Source organism: Musa acuminata, chromosome BXJ3-9 (assembly GCF_036884655.1).
Source record: "Musa acuminata AAA Group cultivar baxijiao chromosome BXJ3-9, Cavendish_Baxijiao_AAA, whole genome shotgun sequence".
In the NCBI taxonomy this organism is placed as follows: Eukaryota; Viridiplantae; Streptophyta; class Magnoliopsida; order Zingiberales; family Musaceae; genus Musa; species Musa acuminata.
The window spans coordinates 14,798,266-14,810,365 of NC_088357.1; positions in this window are offsets into that span (position 1 = coordinate 14,798,266).

Sequence of the window (12,100 nt, forward strand, 5' to 3'; positions counted from 1 at the left end):
CTTATGCAGATGTCGATTTTGGCGGATGCAGGATAGATAGAAAAAGTACATCCGGAACATGCCAATTTTTAGGACATGCACTTGTTTCTTGGACTTCCAAGAAACAAAATTCAGTTGCACTATCTACGGCGGAAGCCGAATACATTGCTGCAAGTGCATGTTGTGCACAAGTCATTTGGATGAAAAATACATTAGAAGACTATGGAATTCACTTTAAAAACATTCCCATAAAATGTGATAATACTAGTGCCATATGTCTTACTAAAAATCCAATTCAGCACTCTAGAACTAAGCACATCGATGTTAGGCATCATTTCATACGCGATCATGTCCTTAACAATGATGTTGTTCTAGAATTCATTGACACAAAGCATCAATTAGCAGATATATTTACAAAAGCTTTGAACGAAGATCAATTTGAATTCATTAGAAGGGAATTAGGCATGTTAAATTGTCCCTAAAATGAGCTTCACGAAAAATGACTCGTCCTTTTCCTTTCTTTTGTGGATTTGATTTCTTCCTTTTTCTTCAATTCAAAATGATCCATTAAAGTATAACTTATGATCTTGAGGGAAGAAGTTAAACAAAAGGGAGGAAGAAAAATTTTTTTTCTTTCCTCCGCGGGATGCCAACGGTGGCACCGCCAGATCCGGCGGTTGCACCGCTCGGTTTGGCGGTGGCACCGACCGAGCGACCCTTGTTAACCCGAGGGGTTAGGGCCGGCGGTGACACCGCCCCCAACTCGAAAAAAAGGCTCTCAAAACCCTCTCCCATTCCCTCTAGACCTCATTCTAACTCTTAGAAGCATTGGAGAAGGATTCTTGGTGGTCCAAGCTTTCCATCTCTCAACATAATCTCCACAAGGTAACACTTGAAATCCCTCTTTTTGGTATCCCATTCCCTCTTTTCTTTCCTCTTTCCCTTGCTTATTTTTCATAATTTCATCATCATCTTGTCTAGATAATGGCTCCTAAGAGATCAAAAGGAAAAAGGATTGAAGGAGATTCATTTGACCATGATCTTTTTAGATCAAAAGGGGTAGCCTTTAGCTTTCCAAAATTTGAAACACGATGTATCCATAAGGGAAAATACGTTGATCTGGATGAACTAGAGGACTTAGAACCCATTAGGTGGTTTGCACACCTAGAAGCTCTACTTCTACTACAAATAGATGAACCAATCTATCCGCGATTAGTTAGATTGTTCTATGCTAACCTATATGAGGACAACGATAGCCTAAGCACTTACCTTCTAGGAACACCCATTAGAATATTTGACAGCACTATTTGTGAGCTAATTGGCATAACTGAAAAAGATAGGAGATGCTATTTTAAAGGTAAATGGGACGTCAACACAATAGGAGCAACCTATACCGAAGCCGTAGAAACAATTTTTGCAAATCCAAACCTTGACTTCCTACCCAAGAGCTGTGAACATTTACTGCCTTTCAATTCTAAAATTCTTCATCACATTATCACAAGCATCATATTCCCCAAACAATTTCATCTTGACGAAATAAGTCAAATAGAGATAGGAACCATGTATTGGATTATGACCGGTCAGCATAATTGTTTTGGGTACTTAATTCGCCAACACATGCAGGATATTATGGCTAAAGATACTATATTGCCATATGGGAGGTTAATCACTAGATTTCTTCATGCCTATAACATTTGCATTCCACCCGATGAAGAATCTATTCAAAATGATCGATATAACATAATAAATAAAAACCTATTGAAAAGACTTAGGTGCACTTTTAGCAATGGCATATGGGTTAGGCAACCTAGAAGGACGGATCCAATTCCTCAACCAATAGAACACCCCGAAACACCAATTCTTATGGGAAATGAATCTCCTCCTCCTAGTCCCTTTGGCACAGCACCTTCAGCTCCTGTTTCCTCCTCTGAAGATCTCATTATGGCGGAACTGTCTCAGATCAAATCTCAGCAAGTACAAATTCAAAATCAACAAGTTAAAATTTTGAAGACACTACGACAAATGAATGAAAAAATAGATATCCTGTATCAGCACTGTGGATTACCTCCTAAGGATTAAATTGATGTATCTTTTTATTCTGTTCTGTTTGCTTTTAACAACAGGTTCAAAGTTTGTCATCGATTGAACGATAACTGATCCTTCCTTTTAGATAACTACTATTTTGATCTGCATAAATGATGATGTCTTTTAGATAAACTATTTCTGGCAAATTTGAATGATGAACTTTGGTTCCTATTAAATGCTAAACCTTTTTTCTATGATCATCAATTAGCTGGCTTGTCTCTTTTTGTTGATGACAAAGGGGGAGAAGTGATGACTAAGTGATGACTTACACCATAACAATAGCATGACTTATATGAATTACAAAAACTTGTGTGATATGAATGTCTTATATGCCTTCCAAAATCCTTGAAAATATCGCAAGATTAATTGATCATATTGAAGGCATGCCTTACATTTACATCATGAAATTCATGTTGAAAATCTTTATCTTCTATCATAGTAAAAATTGTCTCTTATCATGATTTTCATCGAAGTTTTGTATTTACTATTGCTTAATGAGAATGACGATAAGTTCTACGGTTAGAACTTATCGGTTTATGCTTGAATTCTATGGATGGAATTCAAGTGTTTTCATCTTCTCATAATATGGCATATAGATAGGGGGAGTTATGTTTAACTCCGTTATCAATTGATTATCATCATCAAAAAGGGGGAGATTGTTGAATCTCGAATTTTGATGAAATCAATTGATGGGTTAATTGATCTAATCCATATTATTGAGTTAAGTGTGCAGGATTAACTATGATAACCAGAAAACACAAAGCAAGAATACCGGAGTCAAGATCGATGGACGTTTAAGAGTCCGAAGAATCGTCGGAGATGCTGCCGGAACCAACCGAGAAGAAATCGGGAACCTATCGGAATTTTCGGAAGTTCGCCGAAGAGATCGTCGGAGGTTCACGGAGATCACCGAGAAGGCTCGGCTACTCGTTAAAGTCATCACAAGATCGAGAGCTTGATGGGAGTCCGTCGGAAGAAGTTCGTCGGAAAGCTCGACTCGACGTTCGCGGTTGAAAGCTTGCTTAGGATGTGTTTTTGTTATGTAGTTCACTTGTAATTAGGATTAGGATTAAGAGACAATCCTATATCCTGGTTAGGGGCCAACTGGGCCCAAAGTCAGATATGGTTTGGGCTAAAATTAAGCCAAACTAGTGAAATCGGAGAGCCAGGCGGTGGCACCGCCTGGCTGGGCGGTAGCACCGCCCAGCACCCGAGAGCTGGGTGGTGACACCTCCTGGGCTAGGCGGTTGCACCTCCCAGCACCCGAACGCTGGGCGGTGACACCGCTTGGCTGGGCGGTGGCACCGCCAGCATCGGGAACCCAAAGAGAATTCAAATTTTGGAGCCCAAAATTTGAATCCTCTTAAGGCCTATAAATACCCCTCAAATCTCAGCTGAGATTACAACTTTTGAGAAGCATTTTGATTGAGAGAAAAGTCTTAAAAAGTCTTAGCAAGTCTTATTCTCAATTTGCTAGAGAGTTCTCCTCCTTCTTTCTTATTGAAAATTTGTAAGAGGTTGAGCTGTTTGTAAAAGGTTGTAAGAGGGGTATTTACCCTTCCATTTCAAGAGATTTGCTAGTGAAAGGTGGGAGCCTCATCGAAGAGGGGCCTCGCAAGTGGATGTAGGTCATTTGACCGAACCACTCTAAAATCGGCGTAATCTCTGGTTTGTATTTCATTATTGCTGTTTACATTACTGCAAACCTTCTTACATGCTTTAGTTTCTTATTACCTTTGCTGCGCAACTTCAAGAATACGCTTTCAAGTTAAGTCTTTCAAGTTCCGTTCTTATCATACGAAAGATTTTTCTAAAACCGAAGTTTTTAATCCGTTGCACTAATTCACCCCCCCCTCTTAGTGCCGCTCTGATCCTAACACTTATCTCAGAGAACAGAGGAATGTCAAAGTCTAGAAGCAGTTCACGCATGGATAGAAGCAAATCAAGATCAAGAAAAGATATTGTTTGTTATAACTGTGGTGAGAAAGGACATTATAAGAACCAATGCAAGCAACCTAAGAATAGCAAGAAAAAGGAAAAAGAAGTGGAGTCTACAGAGTCAAAAGATAATATCACAACTACAGTGCAGGGTGGTGATTATTTGATTTTGTCTCCTTCTGATGATATTTTTTCTTGTGTGTGTTAGGATCTTGAATTAGTGATTGATATATGTGCTTCTTATCATGCTATACTATGGAGAGAGTTTTTTCTACATACAAGTATAAAAATTTTGGTGTTGTCAAAATGGGCAACTATGGTATGACAGACATCATTAGCATGAGTGATATTCATTTAAAGACCAACCTTAGCTGCAAGTTGGTGCTTAAGGATATGAGGCATGTCGTTGACTTGAGGTTGAATTTAATTTCAGTTGGAAGGCTAGATAATGAAGACTATGATAGTAGATTTCACAAAGGGCAATGGAAGCTCAGTAAGGGTTCTCTAATTATTATTAGTGGAAAGAAATATCATACTTTGTACATGTTACATGCTAAAGCTTATGGTGAGTAGTTAAATGCTACAAAGAAAGACTTCAGCATGAAGTTGTGGCATAGACGATTGTGACACATGAGTGAGAAGGGGCTGCAAGCTCTTTCTAAGAGAGAAGTATTATCATATCTCAAAGATATACATTTGAACCATTGTATTGATTGTTTGGCTAGTAAACAACATAGAGTTTCATTTGCTAGTCCTGCTATGTCTAGAAAAATACATGCCTTAGACTATGTTTGTACAGATATATATGGTCCTTTGAGGATAAAAACTCCTGGTGGATCTGTTGATGTTCATGGTATAAGTAGTATACTTTATTTTGTTACTTTTATAGATGATTTTTCTAGGAAAGATTGAGCTTATGCTTTAAAGACGAAAGATCAGGTTATTAATGTCTTCAAAGAATTTCATGTCAAAGTTGAAAGGGAGACAAAGAGGTAATTAAAATGCATAAGAGTGGTGAGTATACAGGATTATTTAATGATTATTGTAGGACACATGGTATCCAACATGAGATGATAGTTCCTGGTACACCTCAGCATAATGCTATTGCAGAGAGGATGAATCGCACCATCATGAAAAAGATCAGATGTATGCTTTTACAAGCAAAGCTACCCAAAAGATTTTGGGATGAGACTTTAAGTACTATAGTTGATGTGATCAACTTGTCACTATGTACAACCCTAGATGGTGATGTTGTAGAGCATGTATGGTCAGGGAAAGATGTTTCCTATAGATATTTGAGAGTGTTTGGTTGTCGTGCATTTGTACATGTTCCAGATAATGATAGGTCTAAGTTGGATGGCATGACAAAAGTATGTATTTTTCTTGGCTACTCGCATGATCATTTCGGTTACAGGCTTTGGGATCCAGAAAAGCAGAAGGTGTTTAGAAGTAGAGATGTGATCTTCTTTAAGGATCAAACATTTGAGGATTTTAAGAAGAAAACATCGGCCAAGATTTCTATAGAAGGATTAGCAGATTGTGACCCAGTTACTCCTCTAATATATCAGGCTAATGGGGGAGATGTGCAGGAAGATGGTGTATAGCCTGATGTTGATCTACTTGTAGGACATGTTGAGCAAGAAGAAGTTAGAGAGTAACTTCCCATAGTACCTCAGTTGAGAAGATCTTCTAGACAACCTTCCAGAAGATACTCTACAGATGAGTATGTGATGCTTACTAATGTAGGTGAACTAAAGAGTTACCAAAAAGCAGTTGAAAGTGAGCAGAAAAAGAAGTGGTTAGTTGCTATGCAGGAAGAGATAGATGCTCTTCAGAAGAACCACATTTATGATTTGGTGCTACTGCTAAATGGAATGAAGGCCTTGAAGAACAAGTGTGTTCTCAGGTTGAAGACTCAAGAATATTGTTCTCAACCAAAGTACAAAGCTAGATTGATTGTGAAAGGCTTTGGTCAAAAAAAAGGTATTGACTTTGAAGAGATTTTTTCTTCTGTTGTTAAAATGTCTTCTATTCGTGTTGCTTTTGGTATTACTACTAGTCAGGACTTGGATGTTGAGCAGTAATTCTATGCCAGATGGTGTTGTCACCATGAGTCAAGTAACATGCAGTTTGTTGAATGAGGAGTTGAGAATAAAGAATTCAGCAACATCTCAGAATGATTCACAGGCACTTATCTCAGAGAACAGATGAAGGTCAAAGTCTAGAAGCAGTTCACGTATGGGTAGAAGTAAATCAAGATCAAGAAACGATATTATTTGTTATAACTGTGGTGAGAAAGGACATTACAAGAACCAATGCAAGCAACCTAAGAAGAGCAAGAAAAATGAAAAAGAAGTGGAGTCTACAGAGTCAAAAGATAATATCACAACTACAGTGCAAGGTGGTGATTATTTGATTTTGTCTCATTCTGATGATATTTTTTCTTGTGTATGTTAGGATCTTGAATGGGTGATTGACACATGTGCTTCTTATCATGCTACACTACGGAGAGAATTTTTTGCTATATACAAGTCTAAAAATTTTGGTGTTGTCAAAATGGGCAACTATGGCATGGTAGACATCATTAGCATGGGTGATATCCATTTAAAGACCAACCTTGGCTGCAAGTTGGTGCTTAAGGATGTGAGGCCTGTCGTTGACTTGAGGCTGAATTTAATTTCAGTTGGAAGGCTAGATGATAAAGAATATGATAGCATATTTCACAAAGGGCAATGGAAGCTCAGTAAGGGTTCTCTAATTATTGCTAGTGGAAAGAAATGTCATATTTTGTACAGGTTACAGGCTAAAACTTATAGTGAGCAATTAAATGCTACAGAGAAAGACATCAGAATGGAGTTGTGGCATAGACGATTGGGACACATAAGTGAGAAGGGGCTGCAAGCTTTTTCTAAGAGAGAAGTATTACCAGATCTCAAAGGTATATATTTGAGCCCTTGTATTAATTGTTTGGCTGGTATAATATAGAGTTTCATTTGCTAGTCCTACTATGTCTAGAAAAATGCATGCCATAGACCATGTTTATATAGATATATGTGGTCCTTTGAGGATAAAAACTCCTAGTGGATCTGTTGATGTTCCTGGTATAAGTAGTATACTTTATTTTGTTACTTTTATAGATGATTTTTCCAGGAAAGTTTGAGCCTATGCTTTAAAGACCAAAGATTAGGTTATTAATGTCTTCAAAGAATTCATGCCAAAGTTGAAAGGGAGATAAAGAGGTAATTGAAATGTATAAGATCAGATAATGGTGGTGAGTATACAAGATTATTTAATGATTATTGCAGGTCACATGGTATCCAACATGAGATGATAATTTCTGGTACACCTCAACATAATGCTATTGCAGAGAGGATAAATCGCACCATCATGAAAAAGATCAGATGTATGCTTTCACAAGCAAAGCTACCCAAAAGATTTTGGGATGAGACTTTAAGGACTACAGTTGATGTGATCAACTTGTCACTATGTACAGCCCTAGATGATGATGTTGTAGAGCATGTATAGTCAGGGAAAGATGTTTCCTACAGGTTTCTTAGAGTGTTTGGTTGTCGTGCTTTTGTACATGTTCCAGATAATGAGAGGTCCAAGCTGGATGATATGACAAAAGAATGTATTTTTCTTGGCTACTCACATGATCATTTTGGTTACAGGCTTTGGGATCCAGAAAAGCAGAAGGTGTTTAGAAGCAGAGATGTGATCTTCTTTAAGGATCAAAATTTTGAGGATTTGAAGAAGAAGACATCGGCCAAGACTTCTATAGAAGGATTAGCAGATTATGACCCAGTTACTCCTCCAATATATCAGGCTGATGGGGGAGATGTGCAGGAAGATGGTGTAGAGCCTGATGTTGATCTACCTGTAGGACATGTTGAGCAAGAAGAAGTTAGAGAGCAACTTCTCGTAGAACCTCAATTGAGAAGATTTTCTAGACAACCTTCTAGAAGATACTCTACAAATAAGTATGTGATGCTTACTAATGCAGGTGAATTAAAGAGTTACCAAGAAGTAGTTGAAAGTGAGCATAAAAAGAAGTGGTTAGTTGCTATATAGGAAGAGATATATGCTCTTCAGAAGAACACACTTATGATTTGGTGCTACTACCAAATGGAATGAAGGCCTTGAAGAACAAGTATGTTTTCAGGTTGAAGACTCAAGAATATTGTTCTCAACCAAAGTACAAAGCTAGATTGATTGTGAAAGGCTTTGGTCAAAAGAAAGGTATTGACTTTGAAGAGATTTTTTCTTCTGTTGTTAAAATGTCTTCTATTCATGTTGCTTTTAGTATTACTACTAGTCAGGACTTGGAGGTTGAGCAGTTAGATATGAAGACAGCTTTCCTTAGACAGCTTTCCTTCATGGTGATTTGGAGGAGGAAATTTATATGGAGTAACCAGAAGGCTTCAAAGTCAAAGGTAAAGAGAACTTTGTCTGCAAGTTGAGGAAGAGCTTGTATGGGCTGAAGCAAGCTCCAAGACAGTAGTATAGAAAGTTTGATTCATTTAACACAAAAAATGGATACAAAAGAACGGCTTCAGATCATTTTGTATACATTAAATGGTTTAGTGAGAATTTTATTATTCTCTTACTTTATGTTGATGACATGCTTATTCTTAGGAAAGATATGTTTAAAATTGACAAGTTGAAGAAGAATTTGAGTGAGTTTTTTGCAATAAAGGACATGGGGCCAACAAAGCAAATACTAGGCATGCAGATTTTCCGTGATAGAAAAACCAAGACGATTTGGTTGTCACAGGAGAAATATATCAAGAAGGTATTGAAAATGTTCAGTATGAGCAATGCAAAGCTAGTTGATTCTCTTCTTACAGGTCACTTCAAGTTGTACTCAAAACAGAGTTCATCAAGTGATGAGGAGAAGGAGAAGATGCAAAAGGTTCCTTATGCTTCAATAGTTGAAAGTTTAATGTATGCAATGGTATATACGAGGTCGGACATCGCATATGTAATGGGTGTTACTAGCAGATTTCTTGAAAATCTAGGCAAAGAGCACTAGGCAGCAATGAAGTGGATTTTTAGAAATCTTAGAGGGAGCTCTAAGGTTTGTTTAAGCTTTGGAGGTGGACCACCTGGGTTGATAGGTTACACAGATACATATATGGCAAGAGATATAGATACGAGGAAGTCCACATCAGGTTATGTACTTACTTTTACAAGGGGAGCTGTGTTATGGCAATTCAGATTACAAAGGTGTATTGCTCTCTCCATCATAGAGGCATAATATATTGCTGCTACAGAGATTTGCAAAGAAATGTTATGGATGAAAGAATTCTTATAAGAATTTGGGTTGAAATAGGAAAACTATATGGTGCATTGTAATAGCCAGAGTGCCATCCATTTATGTAAGAACCCAACTTTTCATTCCAAGTTAAAGCATATAGATGTCAAATACCATTATATTCGAAATGTATTTGAAGAGAAGCAGTTGCAGCTTCAGAAAATTCTCACAGATGGCAATAGAGCAAACATGTTAAGAAAGACTTTACCGAAAGAAAGACAGAAGATATACCGACAGCTAGTCGGCATAGCTTCACATTGAGGAGTCATGTGATAGCCTCCCTTATGGGCTGAAGGGGGAGGTGTTAGGATCAGCATCGGCACTAAGAGGAGGGGGGGCAGGGGTGTTGTGGGTGAATTAGTGTAGTGGTAAAAACTCTGTCTTCAAAAACTTTCATATGATAAAACCGGTTTCGACGAAAACCTTTTCGTAAAGATCTTAACTTGAAACACGTTCATAAATGAATTGAAGGCAGTAAGCACTTAAGTTTGCAGTAAGGTAATAGCAAGAATGAAATGCAAACCAGAGAACACGGTAGTTTATAGTAGTTCGGTCGTCGTGACCTACATCCACTCTGATTCCTCTTCCGTCGAGATCACCCGCATTCACTAACGATTTTCCTTCAATAGGCGAAGACCAACCACCTTTTACACCCCTCTTCTTATTTTACGTAGTTTAGGAGATAACCCTTACAAGCACTCACTCTCCTCTCTTAAACAAAATTCTAACACTTAGACTTGGAGGAGGGAATTTCTAAAGAGATTGCAGCAGCGTTTCTTTGCTTTTAGACTCTCTGTGCTTGTGTGTTTTAACTAGGGATGAGAGGGGTATTTATAGGCTTCAAATTGATTCAAACTTGGAGCCTAAAACTTTCCCATCCCGAGTTCCCGGGCACGAGCGGTACCACCGCCCAGTGTCAGTCTAACACTGACACTGCCCTAGGCGGTACCACTGCCCAGACTAATGGTACCACCGCCTGGCACCCTGCCAAGGGCGGTACAACTGTCCAGACTGGTGGTACCACTGCCTAACATAGTCTCGAAGATTGTGCCATGACGGTGAGACTTCTTGGGGCACTGTTTGGGCCTCTTATTGGGCCCAACACAGTTCTTACATGGGCCTAGCTGGCCCCTAATTGGGTTGGTCTAAATCCAAGCCCAATTAAGTGCTAACTACAAAATATTAAGACATTTGCTAAGCTAAACAAGTCCCTATGTCTATTCTTCCGGTGAGCTTCCAGCAATCTTCCGGTGAACTTCCGATGATCTCTCGGCAATATTCCGGTGGACTTCCGGCAAGCTCCTGGACTTCACGATGATCTTCTTGGCGAGTTTCGATGAGCTTCTCTAGCAAGCTCTGAGACTTCTCGGTTGGTTTCGCTAGAACTTCCGACGAACGTCCGGACTTCCGACGAACTATCGAACTCCTAATGAAATCGCATCCTTGACTCCAAGAATTCATTTTGCTTTATGCCTTGCTATCATAGTTAATCCTGCATATGTAAAACATACTTTGATCTAGACAATTAATACTAAGCATTAATTGTTAGGATCGAGAGCACTAAGAGGGGGGGGGGGGGGGGGGGGGTGAATTAGTGCAGCGGAAATCTTTCAGCGATTAAAAACGAAAGCTGCGTTCGTTTGATAAAAACTATTTTGATGCAAAACTGATTCTAAGAATATTTATGATTAAGTGCAGTTTATGTCTAAACACAGTTTGCGTCTAAGCGCAATTTACGCAGTTTGCAGTTTGCGTCTAAATGCAGATTGCGTCTAAGCGCAGTTTGCATCCAAGCGCAGTTTGCGTCTAAGCTCAGATTGCGTTTAAGCGCAGTTTGCATCTAAACGTAGTTTACGTCTAAACTCAGATTGCGTCTAAGCGCAGTTTGCGTCTAAGCGCAGTTTACGTCTAAAATCAGATTGCGTCTAAGCGCAGTGTAGTTTGCGTCTAAACGTAGTTTTACGTCTAAACACAGTTTTACATCTAAACGTAGTTTTACGTCTAAACGCAGTTTGCGTCTAAACGCAATTTTACGTCTAAACATAGTTTTACATCTAAACGCAGTTTGCGTCTAAACGCAGTTTTACGTCTAAACACAGTTTGCGTCTAAGCGCAGTTTACGTTTAAGCTCAGATTGCGTAAATCACTTGTTTAGATCAAAAGCAGTTTAAGCAGAAGTATAAAGACAGTGTGCTACTATTGTACAGCTCAAAAAGTAATATGCAAAAAGCAGATTTACGTCTAAACGTAGATTTACGTCTAAACGCAGATTTACGTCTAAATGCAGATTTACGTCTAAATGCGGATTTACGTCTGAACTTTGAAACTCGTTTGTAGACTCGTAGAAGGCAGTATGCAATTGAAATCAAGACGTAAATGTAAATTGAAATCTGATGATTGTACGAGGAAAGCCGATTTACGTCTAAATGCAGTTTTACGTCTAAATGCAGATTTTCGTCTAAACCTTGAAACTCGTTCGTAAAATTACAGAAGACAGTTTGCAGTTATAAATAGAATCAAAATATAAATGTAAACTGCAAAGAAACTTGTTCGTAAAAGCGCAGAAGACAGTTTGTAGTTATAAAACGTAATCGTAAACTGTAATGTATGAAAACACCGATTTACGTCTTAATGCAGATTCGGAAAGATCAACACTTAGAAACTTGTTCGTAAAGGCGCAGAGAGCAGTAGCTATGTAGGAGGTTTGCAGTAATGATAAAGTGCTCAAAATAAACGCAAACCAGAGATTTAGAGTGGTTCGGTCAGCCTTGACCTACTCCACTT